The 23,398-nt window shown below is 44.1% G+C and overlaps 1 protein-coding gene across 4 annotated transcripts in view; it reads right to left on the bottom strand.

Moving 5' to 3' along the window:
• The window catches only part of ZDHHC23 (zinc finger DHHC-type palmitoyltransferase 23), a 317,223-nt gene extending 301,265 nt beyond the window's left edge, over positions 1 to 15,958 (bottom strand). For 2 of the 4 annotated variants that reach the window (XM_069635889.1, XM_069635892.1), the window contains exon 1: positions 15,637 to 15,806. The gene's annotated coding sequence lies outside the window, so the exon portion shown is untranslated. Of the gene's footprint in view, positions 1 to 15,636 lie in introns of all 4 variants that reach the window. The other 2 variants (XM_069635888.1, XM_069635890.1) reach the window with 2 other exon arrangements.
• Between the last annotated feature and the right edge of the window lie 7,440 nt (positions 15,959 to 23,398).

Genomic DNA, 23,398 nt, shown 5'->3' with positions numbered 1-23,398 from the left:
GTCACTCAAATTGTTAATTGTGATGGGGCAGGGGAGCTACATTGCCCAGAACAGAGTTGTGTTGTTGGGAAATATTGAAGCGTGTACTATGGGTAATCTTAGGGTGCTAAACGTGCAAGTTCTCAATTCTCCCAAGAAAAGGAATAGTGTGCTAGTCAAGCTTGACCCACTGGACACAACCAGATATCTCATGGCTGGGGCAGGTTGCAGCCCTTAAGAGGACATTACCAATACGGTCTGCGTTTTCCAGGCCCTCCCGATCCGGATACCTAAGCAAGCACTCCGATTTGCAACCCTCCATCTTTGTTTATCTGGGCCAAGAAATCGCCAAGAGTTTCCCGTTGCACCCTACTGACAGCAAAAGATAGGAGGCAGAGGGGTCCCGGACATAGAGAGTTCATTTATGCAGCGCAGTTAGCTCCCTTGTTTGAAAGCATGAATGCCGCTCCGAACCCTAAACACTGGCTGAATACCTAAACACTGGCTGAATAGAGCAGTCTAAGATTTTGGTCCCCTTGCATGACTGGTGTTGGAGATCACCCGCAGTCCGCAAACAAGTTACCTTTCTCCCACTGACTAGGGTCCTGATGGGAGTATTGGTCAAGGCAGTTCGAAAATATCGGGGACTACATCATTCCCCTCTCCCTTGACCCGTATCTGGAACACCCCAGAATTCCCGCCAGGCTGCCATCTGAGCCGGTTTACCAGAGGGGTGGGGTGGGGGGGCAGGGGGGACTTCTGGAACGCTTAGGGCAAATTTTTGAACCTGAACAAACCCCGACCTTTCATTGTAAGGAACTTTTTATGGTCTGAGACTTTGATAAATACAATTACATCCAACTTAGTCACTGGATTTCCAGCGCGAGTGTGGCCCGGCATGCTCAACGAGTTACTACATTGTTTGAGGATCTATGTATCGGGGACCCGCCCCTTCCCATTGGGTTTCTTCACTGACTCACAATCGCAATACTTGCCGTTTTAAACCCCCACATGCCTACATGTTGCGTTGGGAAGAGGAGATAACTGCTCCAGTAGGGGATCTTACAATATATGGACCAGTGCCGCCAAATCCTCCAGGTGTGCATCCCTAAAACAAAAGCGTTATAAATGACTACTGCATTGGTATCTTACTCCCTCAAGGCTTCATAAGATGAATCCTGTGGTCCTAGACAGATATAAGCGGTGTGGGCAAGCTCCAGGGTCCCTTTATCATATCTGGTGGGCCTGTGCAATGAAAAGAGGTTTTAGCCCAAATTAAAAGGATCACTGGCGTGGAAGTTCACCTGCAGGTATGCAAATTAGCTCATTTGCAAGCCCTTTGCTGCAGAAAATGGTCTTTGTAGCAAAAGGCTTGCATTTGAGCTAATTTGCACATCACAATGCATTGCTCATGGGGAACTAAAATGAAGATGAACTTTCATTAATGGATACTGGGAGGTGCTGCGGCGTGCCAGACTTGGCTTATTCTATCACATTTCAGGTGTACTTTTTCTCCCACGGTTTTATAAACCCATCATAACTTAGTTGGTGTTCAAGGATAAATTCACAGTGTAAAATGTGCAAGAGATAATGGACTCTTGCCAAGTGGGAAATGGTGTTCCGTGTCAATGTGGAGAAATGAGGGGGCGCGTGACATTTTATGCTTGGCTAAGCAGCTAGTAACTTGACATTTTTTATATATATATTCACATGCCTCAAGATAACTGTCGTACAAGGCCTTTTTACGCAATCAAATCTTGTACATATGACACTTTCTATCTTTCCATGTGTATTGCTTATGCACCATTTAAGAGCAGAGGGCAGGTGACTTGACAAATACCAGAACACAGCCTGTGATTCTTATCTGCACTGAAGAAATTGCAATGAATGGTGCAGCGTCTGAAAATGGACATTTATTGTCTGCAGTTTCTGAAAGGCTCAGTACACAGAGATAAAGTTTGTTTCTGTTCAAATTCTGTTGCATTTAAGGACTGTAGATCCTGAAGTAGTGAACCATTATACGTGCCTGTGTATTGACCTAGGATTTTAGGATCTTACCAGTAATAAAATTAAAAGTTACAATTGGGAAGTATGCTTTTAAGCAAAATAAATTGTTCTCAATGAATGCATGTTTGCACTGCACCAAGGTATTTTTAGGAGTTTCCATGTGTATTTATCGAGATGCATCTATGTTCATATAGTAAGTTTTCCACAAATGTAATACATTGCTTAAAGCCACACAACCCTTTATTTCTTATGTGTTCTATTCATTTTCTAGTTGAGTCATGTTCCGATTGCCATTCGTATACTTTTTACACTATTGCGGAAGCAAATAATTTGTACTCATGCAATTCAATTTACACTTTAATTATAAAGCAGTGTGAAATATTCCCACCTCAAAACCTTAACGGAGACAAAGATGTGTTTGCTATTGACTGGTTTTAAACATCCATAACTTGGAATAAATATGGTAAATGGTATATAACTGCACCTATTTGCACGCAGGGGAAGCTCACAGTGTTAGTGCTCATCTGTTCCATTTGTGAGAGGGTGCTTGTGCTACTGCACCCTGTGCTTTATCCGTAAATTGTGAGGGAAACTTGCTTTTCTGTCATAACGTGGACCGCTGCTACATAAGGATTTCCACACAGTTATAACTTTTTGTACAGGTCGTCTGGATGTCATACACTGGTTACTCTCCTGCAAAGGAGAAAGCCAATTTGTACGCCCTTAAAATCACATTTACTTTCAAAGTTTAAACCCTATGATCATCCCCCTCACACCGTGCACAGCAGGTACACCACCAAAACAACTTTGGCCCCTGAACGGGACAGCTACTCTCTGGACACCCCCACACATCCTTATCCCCCAGTAACACCTTCACCAGCCAACAACATCCCAGCTAAACTCACCCCTGCCATGGGCGTTCTAGCTAGAGACCCCACCACTATCACACCCAAACTACACTACCATAAATGACACACAGTCAAACCATCTCTACAACCCCACCCAAAATCAAACAGAACTTGGTTTTGCAGGAGCGCTCATCAATGCCAGATTCCTCCTTGCCCATGATCTTGACATCTCGGACCTCATCACCAGTAACAAACTACACCGCCTAGCAATCACAGAAACATGGTTGCACCCTACAGCTGGCCCCTTCCTCTCCCTAGACATCCCCGAGGGCTACACTATCTACAGGAAAGATAGACCGACCACTAAAGGTGGAGGAGTAGCCTTCATTGCAAAAAATACCCTTCCCCCTCAGAGAAATCCAAACCATCAGCTCAGGCGAGTTGCTTTCAGTAAAAATCTCACTGAGCCACAGCCACCCTCACTATTCACTTCAGAACCACTGCTCTCCTTTGAGGAAGACATTGCTCCTTTCCACCAACACCAAGCCCACCTCCAAAATAAATTTTCATAGGAGATATCAACTTCAGTCTCAATGACCCATCTGACCCCCATGCTCTTGCACTAGCCAACACTGTTGAATCCCTAGGCTTCATGCACCTCATCTGAAGCCCCACCCACAATAAAAGCTGCACTCTAGATTGGATAGCAAATCTCAACTGCAACACCACCATTCTAACCAACACTCCTGGCCCCTGGTCAGTCCACAACATCATTACCTTCAATATCATCGCAACAGCCTGCTCAAAGGCCATAACACAATCAGCTCCTGCATCCCTCAAGAAACTCACGGAACATATCGCCAGCCAACCTACTACCATTACTTCTCCCACTAACAGCGCCTATGCACACAAACACAGACCCCACCTCCATGGTCGATCTTTATAACCAAACCCTTCTTCAAGCCATCAACATAGTAGCACCTCGAAGTGTACGCAAGCCCAAACCAAGTGCGCACATCAACTCCTGGTACAGCCCCAGCCTCAAAATCCTACTCTCCTCTAAAAGAGAGAGAGCAGAGAACACCTGGACAAAAACACCCTCAATCAACAGCACTTCACAGCCCTTTCCAAAAATTACAAAAAGACATTTTGCAAACCAAGAGCTCCATTTACAACGAGAGAATAGAAAATGCCAACTCTGGCACAAGAACTCTTTGCCATCCTACGTGAACTAGAAACAAGTTTCCCCTACGGATAGCACCACAAAAAGAATCTAGTAGAATGTGGTGCTCTGAAGTATATACTGTCAAGATGCTTTGATAAAGCGTTTAAAATCTACACTGAGGTGTCAGATGATCATTTATGGCAAATGTTTTCTAATCCGAGGGAGAGGGTACAGGTAGCATAGTACAGTTCTTAAATATGGCATTACCTCGAGTTGAGGTTATGCTTAAGGGCACGGGGTCCAAAGATGGAGACCATTCATAGTGGCTCAATCAGTATTTGGAATGCTATGAGCTATGTACGTCAAAAGGTTTATGCGGCAATGGTAGTAGTATGGTGTGGTAAATGTATTTTGTTGTAAACGCCTCTAGCCAGGGCAAAATGATGGATAAATGTAACCTGTGCCCTAGTGCGATTATGTATATTAATGTGATTTTATATTTTGTCATTATGGCGGTTTGTATATATGATCAATTATTGTGCTCTTATGTTTAAATATGTGAAAAGTTGCGTTGCAACTAAACCAAATAATAACATTTTTTTTAAAAAAGATCTCAGCTTTAGCTCATCACAGGCCTGGCAATCCCCTGGGACCCAGGCATAGTATTACTGTGAGATACCGGGGGTGGATCATTCCCACTAACAGGGCAGATAGCAAAGCTAATCACCCACCCCACTAACAGCCACCAAGATCTCCATAGCGTGGTTATGGAAACATCCCGAGGGCCCTTCAATACCTATGCAGTGGACAAAATGCTGGGACATAGTGGTGTCGGAAATTAATGCATTGCGGCTTGGAAACATCACTGCCTTCAGAAACACTTGGGCTCCCTTCATGGAATACGCAGAGAAATACCCGGGCCTAACCCGCCACCCACCTAAGACATGCTGGCTCACCTAGGTCCTAGAACTAATAGGTTCCACACAAGGGCAAAGAGACCGCTACACCAACAGAAATTCAGTATGCCTGAAGGAAAAGTATCATGTATCGCAACTACTCGCCCGTGTATGTATTAACTGTACTGCAATTAAGCTTTATATGATCCTGATGTTATCTTCTGGTAAAAACCTAATAAAATTCTTTGTTGAGAAAAAAAAGATTTACAAAAAAAAAAATAGATTTCAGCTGGTGCAAAAACATCCAAAACCACTGACAAAAATCACCCTACTCCAAACCAAAACCACCAATAAAAAAATCAATACTGGACACCCATGCAGCCTCCTGACCAACACCCTCCCAACCCTCCCTCCACCCCTGGGTTTAAATACACCCCGATCACAACTACTGAAACCACCAAGATCATCAAAGGACTGAAACCTTCAAAATGCCAAGGTGGCATAAGCCCGGCCACCCTTATAAAAGTACTTGCTGAAGAGCTAGCCCCCTTCATCACAACACTAATCAACAATTCTTTCTCCACTGGCAATGTCCCAGAGAACTTAAAGAAGCCTGGGTACTTCCACCCCCCCCCTCCTTAAGAAGCCCACACTTGATGCTAACATACCATACCTATCAACTTCCGCTCCATTACGACCGTACCCTTCCTCCTCAAAATACCTGCAAATACAAAATACCTGCAAATACAAAATACCTGCAAATACAAAATCATCTTGAAACCCGCAAACTTCTCAGCACCCGCCAATATGGCTTCCGCCCAGGCCACGGAACAGAATACATCCTCCTGGATTTAAAAATCCAAATGCACGGGAGATACAATATTTTACTCGTACACAGGCGGCTAGGAAATATGGTGAGGGGGACAGGCCAGGGAGAACATTGGCCAGGCTGGTTAGGGCAGAGGGGGGCAGATCCCACATTGAACGCATGAAGAGACGAACAGGCGCTCAGCAATGGGCTGATCAACATATACTGGAAACCTTCTCCAAATTCTACACCGAGTTGTACACACCGCGTTCCGAGCATAGTGTACGGGACATCTGCGACCTAGATCGGATCCCTATGACACTCATCTCCCAATCCACTAGGGTACAGCTAGAAACCCTGTTCGAGCTTGACGAGATTGTTAGGGCCATTACCGACCTCCCGAAAGGTAAGGCCCCTGTCCCGGACAGACTCACTTCAGAGTTTTACCAGGAGCATGTGGCACTTCTAGCACCTAAACTGCTGGAAGTCTGAGTTGAATCACTGCAGGAAACTACTCTCCCTCCATCTCTACGTGAGGCTATTATCACAGTCCTTCCTAAACGCGGCAAGCCCAGAGATGAATGTGGGTCCTACAGGCCCCTGTTGCTTATGAATATCAACACTAAGATATTTGCCAAGGTTATCGCAAATCGGTTTCTTCCGGTTATGCCCCAGGTGGTTCATGAAGACCAGAGTGGATTTGTCCCTGGACGCTCAACGGCTCTTAACATCAGACGCCTCTTCAATGTATTATTTAGGATAGACCCAAAAGGCAGATGCAGTCGCGGTTACACTGGATGCCCAAAAGGCCTTCGACATGGTCTCCTGGCAGTATATGTTGGTGGTCCTGGAAAAGATTGGGGTGGGACCAAATATGATATCATATTAAATTATTATATACAAACTCCACGGCTAGGGTCCTGGTAAATTCACTAACTTTGTCATCCTTTGCACTACGCAGAGGTACATGCCAGGGCTGCCCATTCTCCCCCATTCTCTTTACACTTGTCATTGAACCAATGGCGGGTCACGTCAGAACGATACATTCTTGCAGGGGCATTCGGTTGAGGGACACCCCTGAAATAATATCACTATACGCAGATGACGTCCTGCTTTATATCAGGAACCCTGCCATCCATTTAGATCCAATTTTACGGGACATAACTAAAATAGGCATCTTCTACAGCTTCACTATCAATTACTCCAAATCAGAGATATTCCCGCTCACGGCCGCTACTCAGCAACCGGCCTGTGAATACCCACTCCACTGGTCCCCGGGAGGTATTAGATATCTGGGCTTCCAAATATTGCTCTCCAAATTGACTCTCCTGTCCAATAATTATACCTCCATGATGCAGTACATTGACGCAAAGATTACTAGATGGCAGTCGCTCCCGCCATCACTGGCGGGGAAGCTTTCATTAATAAAAATGATATTGGTTCCCAAGCTTCTCTATGTGTTTGCGAATGTCCCAATATGGCCAGGGAAACAATACTTTGACAAAACACACACAATGTGCGCACAATTCCTATGGCGTTCTGGGGCTGTTCGCAAGAAATGGCAACATATGACGCTAGATTACAAGAAGGGGGCTTCACCGCCCCTGACATGACCCTTTACTGGACTGCGGCAAAAGCCAAGCACGCCACGTATTGGTATAGGTACCCAGTTGCTCCTCTCATGTTAAACTGGAAAGACTTGCAGCGAAGGGAGTCAACTTAATGACATTGGTCCTTCATCGCAAGTACAAAGCTGATGCCTCACCTGACCCGGTTTAAACCACACTACTGGCGTGGAGTCGTATACTCGAATCAGAGTCCCAATCGCGGCCCTACTATAAATGGCTCCCCATATGGGTATTTCCAGTGCTTGAGCCTACACGCGATAAACTCCTTTCTCAACACTGGCTAGGATTGGGGTACCAAGTACTGACGGATCGATTCCCGGAGGGCAAGTTCATCACTCCACAGACCTGGCGTCCCAGCCACTCTGGATCGGCATCAGAAATGCTACAATATTACAGACTGCGGGCTGCGGTGCGCACTATGTGGTCGTCTTACCCAGACGAGCCCCCAGATACGCTCGAAATACGGTACATAGCCAACTCTAGTGCTAGGTGGGGCGTAGTCTCCTCCCTATACAAATTACTGATGGCCAAGTCTCCCGATCAGCCACCCAGGGCACGTAATGAATGGGCGGGGGAACTTGAACTCGAGATCAACGATGGGGTTTGGAGGAAAATGTGCACGCACACACGTAGAGTCTCTTAATTCTAGGCTCTGTTGCATGCAGTACAAAGTCCTGAACAGACTATACTATACCCCATACAAATTGGCCAAAATTGACTGAAACCAAGCTGATGGCTGCCCAAGATGCCACTCAAAGCGATGATCACATACATATATTCTGGTCATGCAGGGCACTTAGCACATTCTGGGATCAGATCCTTAAGGCATTATCTGAGATTGTTGGAACCGCGGTAGACCCAGATCAGATTGGTGCATTATTTGGGATGTGGAATGGTGACGAGGTGAAGAAAATGTCATTTCTAAATGTAAGCAGTATGGTGGCTAAGAAATTAATACTATTGTACGGGAAACGCCCCTCCCCTCCCACATTTACAATGTGGCTGAATGCACTCACCTGGACTCAGACCTGCGAAGAGGAATACAACTCCATCCCCATGCACTCTCGCCCTAAGAATGTTTGGACTGCCTTCTGTAGTTACCTCAACAGACAATCTGACGACGAAGCAGCACCTCCTGCTTTGCCGCCCACGCAATGACCGATCAAGCCCTGGATAACATTGGCTTGAGATGTGCTAGGCAAATATGTCCGTATATGTCATTCACTGTTATAGGAAATGTCTTCCTGTGTATGTAAACAGATTTGATTGCACTGTGTACCTGTTACTAACTTCTGCCAATAAATAAAAGGTTAAAAGAAAAAATCCAAATGCACGAGATTAAAGATAAACAGTAACTTGGCCATCCTCCTTGACTGCTCGGCAGCCTTTGATCTGGTCAATCATAAGATTCTCTGCCAAAACCTCTCCTTAGCTTGCCACTTCTTGCCTAATGCCATCGCGTGGATAGAGTCATTCCTTACTAACCACATTAATAGAGTTCTCTGACACTGCGGCAGCCCCACCATCACCAGTCACCTGCAGAGTGCCTTGAGGATCTTGTGCCTCACCGACCATGCATAACATCTTCACCAAACCTCTCTTTGACCGTCTTGATGCCCTGGGCGTCACAGAGACAAACTACGCTGACGATACCCAAATACTCATATCCATCTCCGGAAACTACAACACAGACTCCATCGCACTCTCACCATCCAGGCCTGGATGGCTCAACATGGCCTATGCCTTAATTTTAAAAATAACAGCTACTCCTCATTGGCACACAATCTCGCCTAAAAACACTCAACAGCGACGGTAACACCATCACAGTTGCAAAAGAGGTAAAGGCCCTGGCAGTATAAGCAGACAAGTCAACTCCATCGCATCTGCAACAGCATACACTGCTAACTAATCAATGCCTGCAGACCCTTCCTGTCCACCGACAGTTGCATCACCTTCGCCAGAGCCCTCATCCTATCGAGAATCGACTATTGCAACTCCATTTTTGAAGGTACCAATACCCACAATTTAAAAACTCTACAGATTATCCAAAATAACGGTCAGAGAATGCATTACATTTAAAACACTAGCACTCACCCACAAATGCATCTCCAATACCGCACCGACTTAACTGTCCAGGAAAATCACCATGGCCCAAACAACCAGACGTACCCGTGACGCCCAAGCCCACTCACTTGTCATCCCCAGATGCAAGCAGTAGAAAGCAGTGGCGAAGTAGCTTCACGGTAATTGCTCCCAAGTTATGGAACACACTCCCACCAGCCTTCCGATCTGATGCTTCCTACAGGTCTTTTCGCAAAGGCCTTAAAACGTGGCTGTTTGCACAAGACCATAATCTAACCGAATACAAAACCTATATGTCATTTTAGACAAATGTATGCACCATTTACCTTAACATTTCATTCAACCGTCACCGCAACCAATGCTATCAATATACCTGTAATTAACTTATGTATACAATTATGAAAATACCTAGCCTTTCCTGCTTGTAAGCACTTGCAACAAAACACTCCATGTAACAAGCGTCCAGATGCCCCCAGTTTGGTGCGCTTAACAAATGCGTAAATAAATAAAAGATAGGAAATAAAATACTCCCACATCGAAATATCTGAAGCAGTGTGTATACACAAATATATACATGCTACCCTACAGTTAAGGTAAAACCACTTTGCATTGACTTTTCCCAAAATTCTATTGCTCGAAACTTGACATATTAGGATGACATTTTCCAAGCAAAATGCTTTGCACTGGCCGCTCCAAATGTAAATGTTGAGGAAAATGTGTTAAATGATCGTATATTAAGAAAATAAAAAAAATGTAAACATTTTCTGCCTACTCCCATTCATTCTCACCATATAGGGAGGGGGGGACACAAAAATAATAATAAAACACTTGAACACCCATTGCACAAAAACTGCTGGGTGACACAGTTGTACCTTCTCTTTAGGGGTTTATGTAAAGCCATCTAGTACTTAAATAACTTGAAGGAGAAAGAGGTGCCGCCCCTGGTCCCAAACAACTCCTAAATCTCCCATGGTGCATTGCATCAGTGAAGTTTTTCAGAAATGAAAATCTGCGTCTCCCTCCAGATGCAAGAGATACCCTCAGTAATCATGAGGATAGCCAAAAAAGTTAAGTGTTCAAAATGATATCTGAAGGAGGGAAAGGGGTAGTTCTAGATCAGAGTAGTGGTGGGGAAGGTGAAAGGGAACCACATGTGGAGTGGGAACTTTTTTTCGGGGGAGTGGGGAGTCTGTTTGTACCAGAATATTTTCATTTTACTGCACAAATGTCACAAGATGCTCGTGGGAAAAACGCTTCATTCAAACCAGAGAGAGAAAAGGGAGCTGGGGGTTAAAAGGAGAGTGTGGTGGCATATAGAAAGGGGGATGGGTGCATATGTAGAGATGCAGTGAGGATGGAGAGGGAAGAAACTGAAGTGTGTTCCCCATTTCCGCAGTAATCAATAACAATGCATTGCCACGAGAATGTTTATTGGTAACCCAGGAAAAGAAATCAGCATGCGGCTGACTGCGGGTATTTCGCAGAAAAATACTACTTTGGCAATTTAGGGATAGGGAAAGGAAAAAAGGGGGCATGGGCCAATGTCAAAGGCCACGGCTGGTGGGATCTGGTTTCTTAATACAATGAGGATAAACAGTGACCACGGCCAAGGCCAAAAAGGTCCTGGCTGGAGGTAGAGGGTCTGGTTAGTTACTACGACAGACACAAGAGGGGTGGGCGGCGAATCAGCCTCACAAGGCCAATAGAACGGCTGAAGGCCATCGCAAGTGAGTCTCCATCGTTTTTAGTCCTTGGGGAAACATTGGCAGTGGTCACAACCATGGGGCCCAAAAGAAGATATAGCGTAACAAGACCTGTACAGTTAAGTGAAAAAAGAAAAAAATAATTCTTACGTTTTTATACATACACTAAAATACACACTTATTTTTACCAAACCAAATTTACTAAAAGTGATTCATTATTCGCAGGTTTAAATGAACTAGAACATACTTCCAATTTGCAAGGCAAGTTCTTCCTTTGGCCTTTCCCAACCAGGATGGTTTGTACAGAGCATGCTCAGGGTTCAGTCAGCTCCAGTGGGAAGTTGTTGGTTACCAGTCTCTCAGTTGAAGTAGGCCTTGTCCGGCCAAATTGGCCATTTCAAAAAGACACTTGAGATGGTTAGGGAGAATGGTTTCCCGTTTCTTGGATCTCATGTCTTCATTTCTCCGGCAGAAGACGTTGGAGAAGACAGTATTGTTCGTAATCGGGGAGGGAGAGGTTCATTTTGAACTGTGAGGAGGGTTTGGAGCTTGTGGAAGACAGCAGATTATACCTCTGGGCAAAACAAGCAAGGATTCCGTATCCTGGAGTCTTCTCCTGCATGGACGTGCAAACGGTCCAATAGGCAACTGAGTATAGCTATGGAGCATGTTCGAGTAAGGTTTGGGGCATCTTTCAGACTGCTAAGGTGAAATGGATGACTGTGGTCCTCACATTTTAAGATGCCCTTCTACTGAACCTTGCCTCCCATAAGCCTTAGTGGGTTATGGTAATTTTCACAGCAACCCTTTCCCTCATCTGCCAACTCGTAGATGTTTGTTTTGTTCTTCATGGGGTACAATGTAGCTATTTGCAGTCTATCAGATCCTGGGCTTTTCCGTGTGGATAAAATACTACCAAGTTTCTTCTGCAAAATCCATAGAAAACCGATTGGTACTCAGCAACTGGATACTTCTCACCCGCACCCATCAACACCATAGGTTTCACATTAGCCTTTCCTACTAATGAACCCTGCACCCCTTTACTCTTACAGAGCCAAGCGCAGCAAGCCCCCCCCCGGACCCCAACATTGGCAGATGGGGGCTTTGCAAGACCACTTACATTGCTCTCAATCAGGTTCCTGTGAATCTGTCTCCAAAGATATATCAAATAAGGAGCAGGCCCCAGCATCATTTTTTGTCAAAATGCTAGAGCGGATTGGTCCACAGCAAGTGAAGGGCCCAATACTGAACGCTGTAAACAAACGTCCTTTGACTGCTGATGTCATACCCAGAATGCCTTGTCTACAGATGTAAGGAAGGGGACAAGAACTTTAGGGAGCACAAGGAAATCCAAGATGGTGAGACCGCTCTGTGGTCACCTCTCCTCATTCCTCTGTCTGCCTACTATAAAAAGTGATCATTGATGTGACAGAGCTGTCTTTGAAACACTAGATCCCAAGGGACCTCCCAGGGAGTGATCCAGTTCACTGAAGGAAGGAAACAGTCCTTTGCAAGGGGGGAGTGTTGGGGGGGGCTGGACCAAACACAGTTGTTGTGGGTACACAGTCCAGACAGCTTGATATACACACAAGCCCCTGTCACGAATGAGTCACTGTCACACTGCTGATAATATGACATCAATTGCTTTTGACAAATGTAGGAAGTAAAAAGACATTCATCTCCCTTAATGTGAGCGCTTACCACAGAGGTAATGTACACATGGGAAGAACTGTGGTGGAATGGTTGTGGTGAAACGCATTGATTATTTGTAAACTGCAAGCCAGACATTGGATGCAAGCTGCTGAGCCTTCTACCAAAACAACCTACTGCAATTAAGTAGAAACAAATAAGTGGAAGGGCTATGGACATCCCATGCTGTACATTCAAGTATGAACTACGTTGATGTGTCTCTTGTATGCACACCTGGTATAGCAAACTGACTTTGATCAAATATACATTTGCAACAGAATACTAATAGGATAGGACTATTTCAACAAAAAGATGACATGGCTTGTGGAGTAGTAAAATAAAGCTCCCTAAAAAGCATGTTTAAACACAAATATAGGCACTTTAATATTCCGCTAATTGAACGATGTTTGTCAATTACTTTTTTCATCCTTTATTTTAACATCACTGATACGAGTGTATAACATTTTAGTTCTCCAAACATTATCAACATCGATCAGAAATAGCAATAGACTGCAACCCAACCAGACACCTCGGATCCTCAACCACTGCCCATAAACTGTGAAACAAACAAAACGAGACTCAGCACAAGAAGGCTGGCTGTCCTCTGGCACAACCTACCTCAAGTACTAACACTACAAGACTACCACCTCAACGTTTGTAAAGATTTCAAGACTGTGCTCTTACAAGAAGTCTAAGGATGGAACTGTGTTTCCCGGATAAAGCCGAACTTTTGATGCCGTAAAAACAAATCTCTCTCTCTAAGCTATAGAATGGTGCTTTGAATCAGAAACAAAATACCTCTGCCCACCAGAATCAGTTTCCTTTACCCTTCACTAAACTTGCCCCATATTTCCTTCTGGGTTCACTTAAGTCTTAAGCAGGCTTCTAAATGCAGAAAAATAGTTAAAATAACTCATCTAAAACGTTTGCATGCACCGCTTTAAAGTAAGCAATAACATGCAGATGTTTGGTCTCCCGAGTTAAAATCCAGCAGCGCACTACCATGAAGAGTTGCCTATCAGTTAATGTCTGCAAAGTGTCACAAAGCGATTTCATAAGAAAGATTTTAAAAGCTGGTCCCAGATTTAATTAATTGTCCCAGCTGCAATGGCACTTGGATTTCTACTCTGTGCTGGTTCAAGCAGCAGACAATGACAAAACACTTGCAATAACGGATTACATCGCAGAAGAGAGGTCTTCTTTTATTACAAGTCCGTAGTGAAGTCACAAATAACCTGTAACCTATGGGATAAAGTAGCCCCTACAATTCGTTGTAAGCAAGTCACTGAAGAGTTCTTTGAGGTCGAGGCCCTTTATAAGGTCACAGAACTCTAAGGTGGCTTGCTTGCAGTATCATTTTTACGCATGGTAGCGGGCATTTTATTTTGTATAATACATGGCCACAAGCTGTCATCCCCTTTAGCAAGATACATCATCTTGCTTAATGTAATAAGCGATTTGCCATTTGCTGATCCATACAGTCAATGTAGTGTGTTTGGATTTTAAGAAAAGCTAATATGCAGCTCTTAGTGGGTTGCAGAAAATAGTTTAAGTGGTTTAATAAACTGCATCGGAAAACCATTTTCATTTTGTGCTTTAAAAAAGTAATAACATACAGATGTTTGCTCTCGGGAGTTAAACTCCAACAGTGCACAAATTAAAGCATTGTACCATAAACAGTTCCTTGTTACTTAATGGCTGTAAAGTGTCACACAAAACTTTACAAGCAAGGATTTTAAAAAGCTTGTGCCGGCTTGATAAAATGCTGCGACATGTACACAGGGCTGGATACTGGTATTGCAGGCTGCCATGCCTTCAATTTCCCCCCTTTACATTTCCGTTAATTCATTATGATCGCAAGAGTATTATTTTTTTAAATGACAATCATGCCTTCTCTTCTGCTTTGTTTCAATGCTCCAGAAGTGACACCATCATCCTTCTGCCCACTGTATTTCCCGAGTACGCTGCAGAGTGACAAGTGCATTCAAATATACACCTATGGCTTTTTGCTATTACACACCATAAGGTTGAAACCGAAGCAAGCTTTAGACCCTGCGTTCTGCAAACTTGCCAGCTCTCCCCAGTATGAAAAGGATCTTACGAATATTCGGCTAAAAGTTTCGATATTTCCTCTTTAAAAGCAAAACACTTCCTACCGCATACAACACTGGTGGTAAAATAAGAGTCCTTCATTTGCTGCGAAACATCCCTGAGGGACTTGTTGCAACGAGTAATGCTGACAAGCAAACAAACGCCCGAATTCATGGGCAGCCTCCCTCAGTTTGATGCCAACATGAACTTCGCATTTCCTCCGCAAAAGAGAACATACATACTTGCAAAACATGCGAGGGCTCGCAATCCTAGAGCAAAGAGGCCCCAGCTCTAGTGGAAATTAAATAGCTACATCCAGGCTGCAGCCTCTGGGGTTTCGGACACCTGTACTGGCCATGGAAAACACATGTAGAGGAAATGAACTATTCAATCAAACCAAAAATAAATGAATTTCTGGAATAAACTATAATTTTCTCCATAGCAGCGAGAGAAAAAATGCGAGAGAAAGAAACATTTCTATCTTAATGTTAACATTTCAAAAGTTTAACAATCAATCACCGGACCTAGCAGAAAACGTGTTTTATAACTGGGCCTCCCCTCTAATGTAATGGAGAAAAGTCATTATTTTTGAAGAGGAACTAAAAAGCAAAGTCTCCATTTTCTAAACTCCCCCTTAAAGTTTCGTGTCGGCATGTAGACAATGGCTGCATCCAAAGAAGAGAGCTTCTGACAGCAACCTCCAACCGTCTCAAACTCCACTACTTTATCACGCCTCTTACCCAGTGCCGCTTGACTCCCGGTCCGCAGGGTGGTGGGCGACACGGGAGACTCGCGGCGAATAATGCTGCCAACCAGTCTCCCACCTCCGAGGGGAGGGGCGCCGCTACGCTGAGAGCCACCACCCACCCCCCTGGTGCCTAGTGCACTTCCAGAGGCTGTGCCCAAGTTACAGCACTTGCCTTGCCCGCCCCAGCCCCGGAGCGCCCAGCGTCCGGGTCCGCCCCACGGCCGCCGCGCCCCAACTGGGCAGAGGCTTGGGGACGATAGACATATAAGACAGGCGTCAACCATTTCACGCGCACCCGCGAGTGCGCGTGCTCTGCCGCGTGTTTACTAGGCAGCCATATTGAAGAGACAAGATTTCCGCGTCTGCTCCATTGTAAAGCAGCTGGTAACATATTGTTTTGGTCAATAATTAAATATTTACATACATATATATATTCTTTACTATTCAGTAACAGGCTTTTGGATCGTGAGGATATATTTAAGCATTGGAAAAAAGATTAACAACAAAGTCATAAATCTCAGATATTCCTTTGTATTTTCGGAATAACATACAGTGATCATTTTTTTGCTGGTAAAATTACTGGATTCTCGTTGTTTTATAGATTATGTTACATTAAGTTACTAAGCAGCACTCACCAATGCGTTCGTATACAGCAGTTTCCCAAGTGGTCCTTTTCCTTTCGCTTTTTCCACAGGTGGTCACGGTCCATCACCATAAATTGAGTTTATTGGTGGCTTAGGCCAGGTGAAAAATGTACCTTGTGTGGTGCCTGCCCCTTTAAGGGCACATACGCGTGGCAAAACGCAACTTCACCGCGTGTGCTTGGAATAAACGTGGCATGTCCATGCATAGTGAAGAAAGGAGGCCACACAGATGAACAGGTAAGTGAGTTTATTGACACGGAGCTTGTCCGTCGCCCTCCTCACTCTGAGCCGCTTCACCTCACGCTCTAACCGCCATCCTCGCTGCGGTCGCGCGGCTCTCATTCGAAACGTAAACACGAGAGCATGCGCGACCGCCGCGAGAGACTTTATGTTCTCTACACATCTTCCCCCTCAAACAGGGCAAATATATTTTTTAATAATGCTTATAACTGTAATGTAAAACTTAGCAACAATTAAAATTAATCAACAAGTTTGTCTGAACCCGAATACAATAAAAATTCACAGTAGCACATAGCTTGCGCATGACCTGAGTACCCGCAGTGTCCATCTACATCATGTATTCATTAAACATGACGTGAGCACTTCAATGTCAAGTCTCGTAATCCCTCATCCACACCGGCTTAGACCTAGCCCTATGTGAAGAATCTTCTTCGACCTTTGACCTCTGAATGTCATCTTCTCTGACCTTTCCACCTGTCTTTCCCATGTTCTCATCCAGCACCCTTCCTTTCACCTTCTCATCCAATCTCGTATTATCCTCCTCCCCCTTCCTCACCTGCTTTTCACCTTCACTCCTTTCCTCATCACCCACCTTCGCCAACCTTCCTTTCGACCATACTTCGCCACCTTCCAGAATTACCACATTACCTTTTACTGCACATATCTTCTTAGGACCCAGAAATCTACTTTCCACACACTTGTTCACAAGTCTAGGGTTTTTGACATACACTTTTTCCCCAACCTTCCATTCACGTTCTTTCACCCTCATCCTGTCATCAAACAGTTCCTTATTTCTTTCCTGACTCAATGCAATAAGTTTCATAATCTGATTCCGGTCAACATTAACCACTTTGGCCATTCCTAGCCATCCTGGACAAAGCCTTGTCCCAGGCTCCCTTCCCTTCATCGAAACAAATGGAGATACTCCCGTCACAGAATGTGGCGTAGTGACATAATTCCATGTCATCATCCTCAATACTTCCCTCCATGGTTGCCTCAACTTCATGGCCAACTGCAGGCCCCCCTTTATGTACCTGTTAACTCTTTCAACAACTCCATTGGCTTTAGGATTATACAGAGCAGTCCTTGTGTGTTTTATACTGTATCCTGTAAGAAACTTCTTCATTGCTCCCGACACAAATTGTACCCCATTATCCGACACAATTTCAACCGGCACCCCCTCCTTAAGAAATACCTTTTCTAAGAATCCAATCAACTCCCTTGCCGTGACCTCCTTTACAGCTTCCCACTCAAACCATTTGGAATGAAAATCTACTACGACAAACACAAACTTTAACCCATCTCCCAGACCCGCCACCGGACCCATTATATCCACTGCTAACTTGCTCCACGGCTGGTCCGGTACCACATTTGGTATCATCGGAGCCTCTCTCACCACCCTGCATTTGTCACTTGTTTGGCAAATTATACAATCCTTTTCACACCTTTCTGCACACCTGTCAATTCCAGGCCACCAAAAATTCTGCCTCAATTTCCTTTTCATAGCCGCTTCTCCAGGATGCCCCTGATGAGCCAGCTCAACTAGCACCGACCTAAGGGAATGAGGAGGAACAATGCATCTCCCCCTCCTTAACCTATCCTCACATAGGTTTAACTCATTTTTTACTTCCCACCAAGTATTGAACTTACTATCTAGATTTTTTCTTTCTGGCCACCCCATCACTGTCCAACTTTTGACTAACTTGAGATCATTATCAGAATTCTCTTCTTTCGCCCATTCCTCCTTACTGACCGCACTTTTTACCTCTGCTACCACTAACTCCTCCTCTGTCTCTCTGTCCCTCATAGGTTCACCCTTAAGAGGCAGTCTGGAAAGGCAATCTGCCACAACATTCCGCTTCCCTGGTAAATAGCTCACTTCAAAGTTAAAATTTTGGAGTCCTAGACCCCACCTGCTTATTCTTGGAGAACCCATGGCCCACCTGCCACTCTCAAACATCTGAACCATGGGTTTGTGGTCCGATCTGACCACAAATCCTCTTCCCCACAAGAAAAACTTAAAATGATTTACTGCCCAAAACATGGCCAACGTTTCTCTTTCAATGACTGAATATTTGCTCTCTGCCCCTCTCAGCGTCCTAGACCGTTTTGTCCTTAGGGTCGAACCTACCTATGGATGGTGCTTCACCCACTGCTTGCTTAATGCACTCAAAGGCCACGTCACACTCCGCCGACCATTCAAACCTCACTCCTTTTTTGAGTAACATTCTGAGGGGCACTGATACTTTGGCAAAATCCTTTACAAACCTATGATAATATTCGGCCAAACCAAGAAATGGTTTCACCTGCTCTTTATCTTTCGGTACAGGTGCACATCTCACTGCTTCTACCAAGTTCTTTTTAGGCCTCACCCCTTGCTCATCTATCTCATGTCCCAGATATTCCACACTATGTACCGCAATCTTACACTTGCTCCTCTTCACCGTCAACCCTGCCTCACTCAATCTGCTTAACACTTGTCTCAACACTTCATCATGTTCTTCAGTAGAACCAGCATATATCAACACATCGTCCTGGAACACAATAATGTTCTTTACTCCACTCAACACCGTCTCCATGACTCTTTGGAATACGGCTGCCGCGGACGCAAGCCCAAATGGCATCCTGCAGTATTTAAATGAACCAAACACCGTGATAAATGCTGTTAGGTGTTGACAATCCTCCTTCAACGGAATCTGATGATATGCTTGTGAGAGGTCAATAACCGAAAATACTTTGGCATTGTTCAGTACTGATAGCTGGTCACCTATTAATGGTAGTGGATGCCTATCCACTAATATGTTTCTGTTCAGATCCCTCAGATCCACACATAACCTAATGTCTCCATTGGCCTTAGCTGCTACTACAACCGGCGATAGCCATTCCGAGCTTTCACTCTTCTCTATTATGTGGGATGTTTTTATCCACGCATCCAAGCCCTACCTCAAAACTGTGCAGTACTGACATGGAAAACATCATGATGGCCAGAGATTCCCAGAAAATGCCCAGGGAAGTGCATGAAGAATAGGCTGCCACCCATTTTGCCGATGTTATGGGCACAGAAGGGCACTGCCTAAAACCACAATGGGACTACCCACACAGTAGCCTGAAACCATTGGGAATGGCAATGCTGATTGCCAAAAGCAACCTAGAATTGTGGGGAATTCATTTTCTTAAATCCCAAAAATGGGTGCATTACCAGTACTCACCACTATCAGAAAGCCGGCGTTTTAAAACAACACCAGACTTTTTTTTTTGTGTAAAACTGAATAAATGAACCCAAAGCAGGCCAAAGAAAGACTTACTGAGAGGTGGATCCAATGTAAAGTTATATTCTGAAGTGACTTAAAGGTTTATAACAAGACTGGCTGAGCTGTGGATTTCAGCAGTTTAAGTAAATTTGGACTGAAAGACACTAAAAATCTAAATGTTTAAAAGAAATGAGTGACCTACTTTTGAGTGTCACATAGGTTGCAATTGTTTAAATGTCATAGTTTAAACTTAGAATCAGCATTTTAGCTGCATATGTAAAAAATGGTTAGTTTTATTTGAATGCAGAAAACTGGGTAACTAAAAGTGACATTAGCTGGGGCCTGGCTTAAGGAACTGAATTCTGCCCACCAGCTACCCCGACAGGAGTTGAGACTTGCACAACTGCTGTGTTCCCAGGCCTAGCTGCCTTTTGCTGTTCCCACCAAAAGGGATATGACACTTCTCTGATTGAATTATCAAGGGACTGCTAGAGACTAAACATAGGACCCAGGCAGAGGGTTTATTGAAGTGGCCATAAATGGCTTCCTCTTGAACAATGGGCCTTCCAGGGCCCAGGCAAATGTTTTATTATGGGGGCCGTAAAAGTGGCTTTCCTCCTGGAAGGAAAGGGGAGGAGCACTGCATGTGAGAGCAAGCTGGCTTGGCAGAACTGGAAAAAACAGAAATTCAACCTTGTGCTGGGGGGAAACCACACCCCTTTGGAGCCAGAATATGGTTTTAGAAAAAGATGAATAACTCATAGTACGGACTTGTCATAATTATTTAAATGATACCATAATTCTAGTGATTTTTCTGCACACATTTTAAGAGGTTTTTAGAACCGGTGGCATGATCTGGGGGCAAACTAGCAGTTAAGAGGGTATTACTTAAAATGTATGCATGTTAAAAGTCTGATACTTCATCAATTAATGCCTGCATGCCTTGCACACATTTGGGTAAATTTGAGTAAGAATCTGATATTGGTAACCTGACCAAAAAGTGAAATATGTTGCCATTTCTCAATGCAAGCTCTCAGGAAGAGCAGATTTGGACAGGGTATACCTCCTGTGATATGTGATGGGTGCATGTAATTTTAAACAAATGTGTACCTGTGCAAATATGTCTTTTGATCAAATATAGATTGTGTGTAAAGTTGACAGGGGTGGGTTTTCTGTACCATAAACAGACCTCATCATGATGACACTTCATTTCATTCCCCCAATCAAGGGGAAGAGGAGGAAGTGGCCAATGACAAGTGGAGAGGGGTAGGGCCTAGGAAGCTAGCCTTTCCACCCATTTTCAAAACACATAAAAGCAGACAGTCAGGACAGATAGAGACATTCAATTCCATTTGCTGCGGAGCATGCTGCCGGACCATACCACATCCAGAGATCCAGACTTCAAATCCATCAATCTCCAGAGAAAGCTGTGCAGAAAGATCCAGAAGCAGTGCTGTACCCAGAGAGAGCAGAGCTGACCCAGACCACTGTTAGCAGAACCAGAGAGCTGACCCAGATCACTGTGAAGTGCCGAGACCAGACCAGAGTCCAGTCTAAAACCTGACCAGATCCGTGGCGAGGCCCATTCTATTTCTAAATATATTGTGAGTACCTAGCAGAACTGTGCAGAACCAATCTCTTAGTTAAAATAATATAATTCAATCTATTTTAATCTAAGTAGAACTGCCTCCTAACTGTCACCTGTCATTTGCAAAGCTGTCACCTGTCATTTCTAGTTGCTAGCTGTCAATTGTCACTTTGAACTTTAAAATTTAAAATCTGAAAAACGACCTTTACCATATCGCTCATATCTCCGTGACCGTTTGTCTTAGAGACTTGCAGTAACTTTCCTCTGAAAGCTGGGAATCTTGGCTTTTCAACGAACCTAGAACCGCATTCCTATTCCATACACTATTGCCGCAATCGCGAAAAACGCACTCGCGAATTTTGCCGGTATTTGCTAATTTCTCCACGTGTGAAACAGCAGTTTCCTTGCTTTCCTTGCTAAAAATTCGTTTGCCTCTTAAGAACCATCCCTGAATCATTGCTAGAGTGAGCCTGGACTAATATTAACTAGATACCACTCACCCTGAACCTCTAGAGGGAATTAAAAGCATTTTAGCCTATTTTTCACTTCATTGCCAGCACATATAAAAGCATTTTGGGCCTGTGTTTCCAACTTCTGTGGTCTAAGCTTGCTGGGGTGAACTGAATTACATTTGATTGCATTTCTGAGAACTGTGTGCTTTCCTTCCATTTCCTTGCATTGCATAAAGGGGGGAGTGGATTGCCAGAGAAAAGTGATTACATTGTTTTGTTGAAATCATATTGAGTATTTTCTGTACTGCATTTCATTCATTCAACCTTGCATTTCCTTGAACCCTATAAAGCATTCTCTACCACATTATTCTTCTGTCCCTATTTACCAGTGTTTCTATCTTATCCATCCTATAACCACTCATCATTGATTATAAAGAAGTGTGCTAGTGCCGGACTATCCATTATTGATTACTGCTCAGATTAAGTGTGATATTCAATTAATAATTTATTATAAAGTGTGATATATATATCTATTGTTTAAATTATCAAATAAACCTTTTAAACTTGCAAAACAGAACTACTTCTTGGCTCAGTGGGGTCAGGGGGATTCCAAGAGAGGGGTGTTATATAGGGGTAGTCATCCAGAACGCATGAACTGGACATAAAGATATATTAATAAGGGTTTCCATTCAGTATCCCAGACTAGGCATTGACTTAGCTGTAGTGTTGAATTGAATCCTCTTACAAATTGGGGGCTCGAGCGGGACGTTTGGGTTAGATCTATCACTTGTGCAGATTAATACAGTGTGCCAGCTGACCAGATACACATATCCCGTCGGATCACCACGCTGTGTTACGCTGTAAAGCACTCCTCAAAGGAACGCTCTAAGGAAAAGGTCTGTTTTGCAAAAATAAAACACAAACTTCTGTAAGTCAGGAAGGAACTCAAATTCCAGAATGACGACCTTAGTAGACATGAAAATAGCCAGAGAGCACTTCTTACATAAGCTATTTGTGAGAGGTGAGTGGACTCATCAGGACCAGACGGTCTGGTTGCAAGCAATCGCACCCCAGATCACGGAAACAGGGTCAGATATATGTAGAGACCAGGGTCCCCTACATGTGGCCCTGAGTGAACTATACATGGCTCCTAAAGCTAAGGATGAACAAGACAAGATGGTTAGGATAGCGGCATACCTGTACCTATATATGGGAGACATGCAGGATAAATGTACTGAAAGCCAAGATCTGGCGAATAAGCGACAGATGGCGTTAAAGAAGGTCCAATCTGACCTGGTCTCTTCTGAGCAGAGGCTGCAGGGGAGCCAGGAGTCAGAAAATGAGAGTAGACAGCACATCATTAAAATAAAAAGGGATATGGACATCCTGCAACAGGAAAAGGCTGACCAGGATACCAGATTTCTGGCCTTGCAGAAGGAGTACCAAGAAGGTTTGGACTCCCTACTACAGAGCCAGAAAAAGCTGGAGCAACAGTTAGACTTCAATAGGGCATGTGCTGAGCAGGTAGTCACCCTGCAAAGCCACCTAGATAGGGAGAAGGCAGAGAGCAATAAACTGA

The sequence above is a fragment of the Ambystoma mexicanum genome, chromosome 7p (genome assembly GCF_040938575.1).
Source record: "Ambystoma mexicanum isolate Mex_15411 chromosome 7p, UKY_AmexF1_1, whole genome shotgun sequence".
In the NCBI taxonomy this organism is placed as follows: domain Eukaryota; kingdom Metazoa; phylum Chordata; class Amphibia; order Caudata; family Ambystomatidae; genus Ambystoma; species Ambystoma mexicanum.
Note: the sequence above shows the minus strand (reverse complement) of the source record. Positions and strands in the feature narration are given on the sequence as shown.